We start from the raw sequence: 10,232 nt of genomic DNA, 5'->3' as shown, positions 1-10,232 counted from the left end.
CTTGCGCTCATGTATTGCGTGAAGGTTGAAAAGGCTGAAGCGTGTTAAAAAGTATGAACCGATTGCTTGGCTGACACCGAGATAGGCATGAGGGGTACCTTGTGTTAAGAAAAGGGAGCATACAAGACTATATGATTTTGTAGGGATAACGTTCTGTAAGCATTGATATTTTGAAAGGCATAATTGTTTGCTGGGATGCCCGAAGTATTATTGTTTTTATGTCAAATGATAGACTATTGCTTTGAATCACTTGTGTCTTAATATTCATGCCATGATTAATTACATGATCAAGATTATGCTAGGTAGCATTCCACATCAAAAATTATCTTTTTTATCATTTACCTACTCGAGGACGAGCATGAATTAAGCTTGGGGATGCTGATACGTCTCCGTCGTATCTATAATTTGTTATTCTTCCATGCCAATATTATTCAACTTTCAATATACTTTTGGCAACTTTTTATACTATTTTTGGGACTAAGATATTGATCCAGTACCCAGTGCCAGTTCCTGTTTGTTGCATGTTTATTGTTTCGCAGAAAACCCATATCAAACAGAGTCCAAGCGGGATAAAAACGGACGGGGACTTTTTTGGAATATATGTGAATTTTGAGAAGTGGAATCAACGTGAGATGATGCTCGAGTGGCCCACGAGGCAGGGGCGCCCCTGACCCTCGTGGCCAACCCGTAAGGTGGTTGGTGCCCTTCTTTCGCCGCAAGAAAGCCAATATCTGGATAGAAATCATGTCCAAAGGACAACCCAATCGAAGTTACGGATCTTTGGGAATATTAAAAATGGTGAAAGGGCAGAATCAGGAACGTAGAAACAGAGAGAGACAGAGGGACAGATCCAATCTCGGACGGGCTCTTGCCCCTCCCACGCCATGGAGACCATGGACCAGAGGGGAAACCCTTCTCCTACCTAGGGAGAAGGTCAAGGAAGAAGAAGAAGGGGGTCTCTCTCCCCCTTGCTTCTGGTGGCGCCAGAACGCCGCCGGGGGCCATCATCATCACCGCGATCTACACCAACACCTCCGCCATCTTCACCAACATCTCCATCACCTTCCCCCATCTATATTTAGCGGTCCACTCTCGCGCAACCCGCTGTACCCTCTGCTTGAACATGGTGCTTTTTGCTTCATAATATTATCCAATGATGTGTTGCCATCCTATGATGTCTGAGTAGATTTTCGTTGTCCTACCGGTAATTGGTGAATTGCTATGATTGGTTTAATTTGCTTGTGGTTATGTTGCTGTCCTATTGTGCCCTCCGTGTCGCGCAAGCGTGATGGATTCCCACTGTAGGGTGTTGCAATACGTTCATGATTCGCTTATAGTGGGTTGCTTGAGTGACAGAAGCATAAACCCGAGTAAGGGGGTTGTGGCGAATGGGATAAGGGGGACTTGATGCTTTAATGCTATGGTTGGGTTTTACCTTAATGATCTTTAGTAGTTGCGGATTCTTGCTAGAGTTCCAATCATAAGTGCATATGATCCAAGAAGAGAAAGTATGTTAGCTTATGCCTCTCCCACATAAAACTTGCTATCGGTCTAGTAAAGTAGTCAATTGCTTAGGGACAATTTCACAACTCCTACCACCACTTTTCCACACTCGCTATATTTACTTTATTGCTTCTTTATCTAAACATACCCTATTTTATATTTACGTGCTCTTTATATTCTTGCAAACCTATCCAACAACACCTACAAAGTACTTCTAGTTTCATACTTGTTTTAGGTAAAGCGAACGTCAAGCGTGCGTAGAGTTGTATCGGTGGTTGATAGAACTTGAGGGAATTTTTGTTCTACCTTTAGCTCCTCGTTGGGTTCGACACTCTTACTTATCGAAAGATGCTACAATTGATCCCCTATACTTGTGGGTTATCAGCCTCATACTTCATCATTAACCCAACCCAATTCTGCTCAAACTCGTCTGGAGTGAAGCTGAAGTCAACACAGTAGTTGAAATCATCATGCAGCCCTGGATTCCGGCACAGCAGCCAACCAACTATTTCCTGAGCTTTTTTCATGATGTGCCATCGACAACAGCGATGCACGGTGGTCGGAAAGATGCTCTCTATTAACTGCTTCATCGCACCATCCTGATCGGTTATGAAATTATCAGGAGGTTTGCCATCAAAAGCCTCTAGGAATTCTTGGAAGACCCAATCAAAGCTCGATGCCAACTCATGCCTCACAAACGCGCAACCTAGCATGAAAGATTGGCCATTTGGTTTATTCCGATGAAGGGGGCGAAGGGCATATTGTACATGTTGGTCATGTAGGTGGTGTCAAACGATATGCAATCGTGGTACACCTCTACACAAGCTTTTCGAGCTAAGCCATATGTCCAAAATATGTTCACAACTCTATCCTCTTCATCATATTTTACCTTATAGAAGAAGTCTGGATCGATTTTCTGTATATCCTTGAAGTGCGAAATTGTCTCAATCATGTCACCCTCCTTTGTGTCATCTCTACAGAAACTTGTACACAGATTTGTTATTGCCTTTGGTGCGAACGCCACCATCATCTCATATCCATAGAACTCTGTGATTATATGCATCATACGTCCTGCATAATACATAAAGAAACAACTTATCTTCTTTTTTTAGTCGCACGAATGCACACATCCAGTTGCATAGTAATAGGACATGTGTTGGCAAAGAAGATAATTGCAGGAAATGGACACCTAGATGCACCTTTAAAAACACTTGCACTTTGCACACAGGACATTGTATAGTTGCACAGTGAAGGTAATCTAGTTGCACAACAAGCACCAAACTGATATAGAAATAGCATAGGAAGTTGGACACTAGTTGCACACTTAAGACATTTTAGTTGCACAGGAGTACCATAACAGTTGCACACTGGACTGCCTAGAGGGAAACTTAATTCTGTAAGGGATATAGAAACACACTTGTAGTCAAGTTGCAGTTATACAAGATGCACAAAAACTCCTTTTCATCAGAAGAGATGCCTTGGTGGGATCTCAAGTATTTGGACAACGAAGGTTTGTTCACCAGCGGATGATTGTGGTCACGAACAAAGTGTGTCACCTCCCATCGGCCATCTAGCAGATTCACCAACATTTTTGCCTTGCATTGAGTCTGCTTTATTGTCTCACGTTTCCATTTCTTCTTTTTCTTACTAGGACCAGCCTCCTCTTTAGCAAAGATTGGAGGTTCATCTTCCATTTCCTCATCAGTGTCAACAGGTTTTGGATCTCGTATAGGGTCCAGGACAGGAGGAGCCTCAGCTCCTCCATCATCAGCTTTCGGCTTCTTGTACTTGTTGCAACAAAACTGCTGTTTTACCAATCCATTAGTGCGAGTTGTCCGCCTAGAGGAGTTCATCTTGACAGAGAAACCCATCCGTAGGGCGTAGCTATTGTAGTGATCCTTAGCAATTTGAAGGTTGCCAAACCTCATGCCAACATAGGGTTCCAGGGGCTGAGAACCAGGCTCATCCTCTCCTTCTTCTCTTTGCACAGGACTGTCAACAGCGCCAACTCCTAGCTCAGTCCTGGTTGGACCAAGAACTTTTGCCGCGGTGCCCGTGTCATCAAGAGTATGGCTCTCTGACTGCAAAGACACCACTACAGGAGCACCACGGGTTGATGATTGCCCTGCCACATTGTCATAGCCCATAGGGTTAGGCCCATAGGTTGTCGGCGTGTAGTAAACAGAGCGCCCATTTTCTGTCCCATAATCAGCTTTAGCTCCTTGTGGTACACTGGGTTGCTGTTGATCCATATCATGAGGAACCTCATTGAGATCAGGAGGCAACTCATTGAGATCAATCATTTTGCTTTTTTTTTTGCTACTGCCACACACCCCCTTGCACATAAAAAGATGGAAGTTATGTCATCAGCTTAATCATGTAAGAGTGTTTCAAACAAACTAAAAACTTTTTTGTTTTTGTATGCTACAACACAATCATAAGCACTTGCACACCATTATGACAATCTTAGTTGAAAAAGCTACATGTCTATAGCAAAATCTTTTTTTATAATAGGTATGCATGTTTTTGATTGCACAGAATGGTTATGTTAGTTGCACAGTTTACACTAAATAGGTGGCATGGATAAAGAACATGACTTTTTTTTACCTTTTTTACTTCAGTGTTTTTCTGACTTTTTCTGTTGTTTGCTACAATGATCTATAGGTTTTCTGTTGGCAAGGAGCTGATTTAGATTTTTCTGCACATAATTTGGACATAATTTGATGCTACAATTGAGATGAAAAATCTAGGTGAAAGAAGAAAGAAGATTTGGATGACAGACTATAGATATATGTTTCATTGACTACTAGGGAAAACCTTATACACAGCATCTTAGAAGTAGCGCTTGACAAAAGTGGGCGCTACTGTTATTTAGTAGTAGCGTGTCTATATAAACCGCGCTACTGCTGCTACTTTAGCACTAGCGTGTGCTAGGAAAACGCGCTGCTACTACGTTTGTACTGGGCGCAGATGGCTAGCCTCACTTGAAGATGGTAAATTCCATATTAAAAAACGGTTGTACTTTTCTTAACACGATACAGACGCAGGCGCTCATATATACGCATATACACTCACCCCTATGAAGACACACATGCACATCATACCTCTATGAGCACCTAAGAGAGAATGAGTACTTAGTAGAGATAGAGACTAAGGGCGTGTTTGGTTGCCCGCATAAGGTCGAACCAGGCTCGCGCGGGAAGGATTCGGCCTGTTTGGTAGCCCGCATGCACTATTGGGCCTGCATCGCATGCTTTTTAAAGCACCTCTGGGCCTGGCTCACTGGGAACACACAGATCGGCAGTTTCTCCAGGGCCAGGACCGAGTGGTGCACGTGGGCGGGCGCGGCTGCACGCGCGCGGCCACGCTCGAGAAGCCGCGTTGCTTCCCGAAGCACCGGCAGTTATTAGCCTCACCGGCCCTGACCGCTCCCTCTCCCCACTCTTCCCCACTCTCCCAACTCTCACCGACAGTGGCGGCTCGGAGCAGAGGAAGAAGACCACCGGACTCCATCACCGGCGGCGGCGGATCGGAGCAGAGGAATCAAACCACCAGACTCCATCAATGGCGGTAAGCACTTCTCTCTCTTCAACATGCACGCTTGATTCGATCGACGGCGATAGGTTCGATCCACGGCGGATGGGAATGGGGAATAGAGATAGATAAGCATAGGGGTAATTCATACTAATTCATAGCAGTTCATATGAGTTCATACATGCAAGATCGGAATGCATAAGGTAGATTTTGGGATTGGGGGATAGGGGAATAGGGGGAAAGGGGGTACATAATGGACATCGGCTGACCGCGGCGGCCGCCACTGGCAGAGCAGCTGGTGGAGCCGCTGGCCTTCATCTTCTTCTTCATCGCTGTCGGGGATATACCCCGCGGTATGACCCGACCGGATATATGACCCGGCCGGACTTGATGTTTCATTGGTAACCGCCAGAGGATTGGCGACTCACGTGTCCGGCGGCTCACTGGTGTGACGACTCACGAGCCTGAAGACTCATGGGTGACTCGGCGGGTGCTTCAGACGGACGACAAGGCCCAAGGCCCAGTATGCCAGTTCATATAAAGGTGGGCCGGCTTAACAGGAAAGGGATGACGAATATTTCCTTTACGAGGAAGCAAGACCCGGACTTGTATTCAACTTGTAAGAAAAGATAGACTAGTCCTAGTCCTATTAGGACTCCACATATAACCCACCCCTCTAACTTATATAAGGAGGGGAAGGGCTCCCCAAAGAGGGAGAAGCTAGAAACAATCTCTAGGGCCAGACACAATTAGAGGAGAGCCGGTTTACCCTGACTCCCTCGTGATGATAATGAGATCTAGCCTCAAACAACATGTAGGGTTATTATCAGATGATGTTTCCCGGGGCCCGAAGCTGTCTAAACCCTTGTCTTGTGTTCCGTCTCTCGATTCCGCTCAACCCCTCTCAAGCTACCACATAGATGTGTTGGCCTCGCGATTAAGTCCACACACTAAGGACATCTGACGTGTTAATTCCACGACAATCGCCGTGCGGGCCGGCGAGCCGTCCTCGTCGTCCTCGTAGGTCTTGTACTTGCACCACTTCTTCCTCAGTTTAGGGTCGTCGAAGATGGCCTGATTCATGGCCCAGCGAATGATGTCAACTGCCATTGCGCCCTTCGCTGGGTCAGAAATCAGCGTCTTCAGCTCTTCTTTAGTGGCCTTCATGAGCACGGCATTAGATTCGTTTTGCATGTCCGGCATGGAGCCGAAGTTGGAGCACACCTCCATGGTGTTCTCGAACTTGGTCCGGTCACCAGTCGTCCACCCGAGGAAGAAAGCCCTCCAGCCAATACGCCAAGGGAAGGGGTTGGCGTTGGAGCTGGAGCTAGAGCTTATGGCGAGGGGAGGAGGAAGGTTGACAGTGAGAGAAGAGAGGGGTGGGTAAGTAGTGGTGGGCAGGATGAGTAAATATAGGGGGGTGGAGAGGAGGAGAAGAGTGACAGTCATGTTGTTTTAACTACAAGCTCTTGAATTAGCCATGAACTCTGTGAAGTGCTTGACTCCATGACTTGTGTGCAGATTGAGGATAGCAATGAGATGGGCACGGAGGTTCTCCCGGCCGTTGACAACAAGGGCAAGCAGCCCTTCACCCAATGTCTGACGAGGTTGAGCTGCCGCCCACCGCCGAGGAAGACCCGAAGACGCCAGAGGGTGGCGACGATGAGGGCATGGAGGAGCCCCCCAGCAACAATCGCCGCAACTACGGCCACTACCATCAGGAGGATGGCCCAACTCACTTCTACAAGGTCATCCTTGCACCGAAGCTTGAGTGCATCCCCATGCCCCTGGACTTCACCAAGCACTTCGTCGCGGTGCCGACGGAGTTCAAGCTCAGGAACAACACCGGCTGCTCCTGGAAGGTGACGGTCAAGCTGATGAACGGCAGGGTGACCCTGGATCAGGGTTGGGCCACCTACACAGTCGTTCATCAGATCAAGATCGGCTACATGGTGACGTTCAAGCTCCTCACTCCCGACACCCTTAAGGTCATCATCTTCGACGACGATGGCATTGAGGTCGTCAACAAGTGCGGGAAGCACGACGAAGCCTTCGCCGCCAAGGAGTAGGGTCGGGCCACCTCTTTCGAGCGTACTATCGAGTCTGCTTTGAACATGTTTATGGTTTATGCGTTGAACTGTTATGAACTGTGGTACTGCTTATATCTGAATTATGCTAGTTGATGCTCTGTTTATACTCTATTGTGCTTATGATGTGTACTGCCGAAGTGTGGTGGTAACTTCATCAACTAGCCAAAGAGGTTACCACACATCAGGCCTTGCATACAACCAAACACCGTGCCTTGGGTTTGTGCACTAACATACAGGCAACCAAACAGCAGGCAGTGTGGTTCAGCACATGCAGGTAAGAGGGCATGCAGGCAACCAAACAACATGCATATGGTGCATTTGAGGCTGCATTTGCATAGCCAGATTGGGTGGAGAAGTGTATGCAATGTGGGTACTGTAATGCACGGCAACCAAACACGCCCTAAATGAGATGGCATGCACGTAGTCGTAGGCTAAGATGGGTCGGGTCAACGACTGAGGCATGTTTATTTCCGTATCCAGCTTTTTTAGAAATTTTTAAACTGTGTTTTTAGAGGATGGTCAACATGAACTGTGTACTGTTTTGTTATTAGTTGTGGGTGGTGATGTGGTATGGGTACAATGAATTAGGTTTACTGGGTGTTCGCATGCTGCACCCGGTACTGACATGCCTTGACCACATCAGGGCCACCAAACAGGCAACAAATATGCTATGCTTCTCGGCAACCGCAAACAACACCATCTTTGCCCCCCACGTGCAGGGCCACGAGGCTGCGAGCACACGGGGTGGTCCACCACATAAATCGATCAAGAAAAAATTAACGCAAACCCACCGGCCCACCCCAACCTATTGCGGGTGCTCCTCAGTCTATTCGGCAAGACCACGCGCCAGGTGGCATCTAGGAAGCACATGTTGTAATTCTCATGAATCAAACCCAGTCGGGGATACTTGAAGAAATGGCTTTTAGGGACGAAAGTGCCTTTCTGCTCCCAAGCTCATTTGAGCTCGGTGAACATAAATTCAAAAAAATCGAAACAAATTCAAAAAAAAACAAAAAAAATTGGGGAGAAATATTGACAAAAGTTCTAAGTGGTTGCAAAAATTCATCATGAAATCACATTCCTGTAAGGCGTGGCAAAAAAATCAGTGCTCCAAAATGCTTTTGAAAGTAGCATTTTCAGAGTACCGACTTTTTTTTGCCATGCCTTCTAGAAATGTGATTTCATGACGAATTTTTGCAAGCACTTAAAACTTTTGTCAATGTTTCTCCAAAAAAAAAATGGATTTTTTTTAAATTTTTTTTAATTCAATTTTGATTTTACTGTTCACCCGAGCTCATTTGAGCTCGAGTACAGTCCTTTTAGGGAGGCTTTTTATCTCACCTCAGATATTTATTTGAGAAACATTCAAGTGATGACGGACTGCCTAGCTGTGGAGCAGCATTTGTGTGGCCCATATATGGCTATTAGCTTAGTGATGATCATATATGACATTAAGGAGAAGATGAAGGAGTTTTATCATGTCTTTTATGAGCATGATAAGAGAGATATGAACTGATAGGCACATGAGTTAACTAAAGCTTCACTAACTCTCGATGTGGGGCGCCATGTGTGGGTGCTTAACCCACCTAATTTTCTTTGTATGAAACACTCTGTCGTGATTGAATAAAAGAGAGTTACACCCCTACAAAAAGGTAGCATGCACAGTAAAAAAAAGTACAAGCGCTCAGTCATGTAATTTCCTATTCTTCTTTTTTCGCGACACTTAGTGGCTATATGGCATGGGACTAAATAATTATGGGCTAGCCTAGTGAGGAGTGTTGCATCCATTTTTTTTTATTTAATCAAGGTTTCGTTCGATTTTTCTTTTTGGTGTGTTTGTTTTATGCTTTCCACTGGGTTTCTTCTAGTTTTAGCGGTTTATTTTGTTTTTTCATTTACATTTTCCTTTCCTTTTTTAGTTTTTAAATGCATGAAGATTCTTCAAATTCATGAATATTTTTAAAACCATGAACTTTTTACAAGTAATGGAAATTTTTATAAGTTGTGAACAATTTCTTTTAACGTTCATGAACATTTTCAAAATTAAGGAAATTTTTTAAAACTCATGGTTATCTATTTTTAATTCATGAATATTTTTAAAAATGATTTATAAATGAATTGAGAATATTTTAAAACTGTGATTTTTAAAAATCCATGCATATTTTGAAATTCATGACTATATTTAAATTCATATTTTGTTCTATCAAAAAATTGGTTATTTTTCTAAGAACAGGAGCTGTCAATTTTTACATAGGAGCAAGTAATGTTGAGTTGCCTCAGCCGCATGCCACAGCGTGATAGCTAGGCCGCCCCACTGTGCATTTTACCCTGTAATCGAACGTCATTTCTCAATAAAATAAAATTAAATCAAACGCCAAATAAGGAGGTAGGCCCACACGCCAGCCGTCATGAAACGTCTGATAGACGGAGCGCTGGCCTTGCCAGCCACACATAAACTTGGAGGAGATTATATGGTCACAAGCATGATGAAGTGGTAAGGACTTTGGATATTAAAAAATGTCCAAGAACTGCTCTAGCACGCGAAGAATAGTCGAGGGAATTGGATCATCGATGGACAACATGCGCCATTGCCCCTTGTTTGCATGCACTAACCAATTCTTGCCTTGAGATAGTTGCACATTGTAACTAGTCTGAATGACCACCATGTGGTGAAACATGTACATGGTTGTCAATCGAAAGCACATGACAGAACATGGTGGTTAGATGAGATCAAACTTTTCTTTATAATACATATTAAGCTGCACTTGTACTCGCAACATCAAAATGATGATTTATTTCTGTCAAGTGGATCATTTTAAATTATTTCTTTAAATGCATTTAAAATTATGTTATTTCTTGAGAGGTGCTAGGCGTCGGTCGGACAGAGAGCACACTTAAGAGATGCTAACCGTCGGTCTGGCGGCGGATGTGTTCGATGGGCCACCTCTCGACTGTTTGATACAACTTAACTGATATTTCTTGTGCATCTAATAGTCAAAAGAAAAAAAAGATGGGTACAAAATTCTCTCTTAGCTTGCAACATCACTGCAACTTATCATCTTGTGGGTATGTCAAAACCCTGTAGAAAACGTTGCAACAATTCAA

Source organism: Triticum dicoccoides, chromosome 7B (assembly GCF_002162155.2).
Source record: "Triticum dicoccoides isolate Atlit2015 ecotype Zavitan chromosome 7B, WEW_v2.0, whole genome shotgun sequence".
Lineage (NCBI taxonomy): Eukaryota > Viridiplantae > Streptophyta > Magnoliopsida > Poales > Poaceae > Triticum > Triticum dicoccoides.
Note: the sequence above shows the minus strand (reverse complement) of the source record.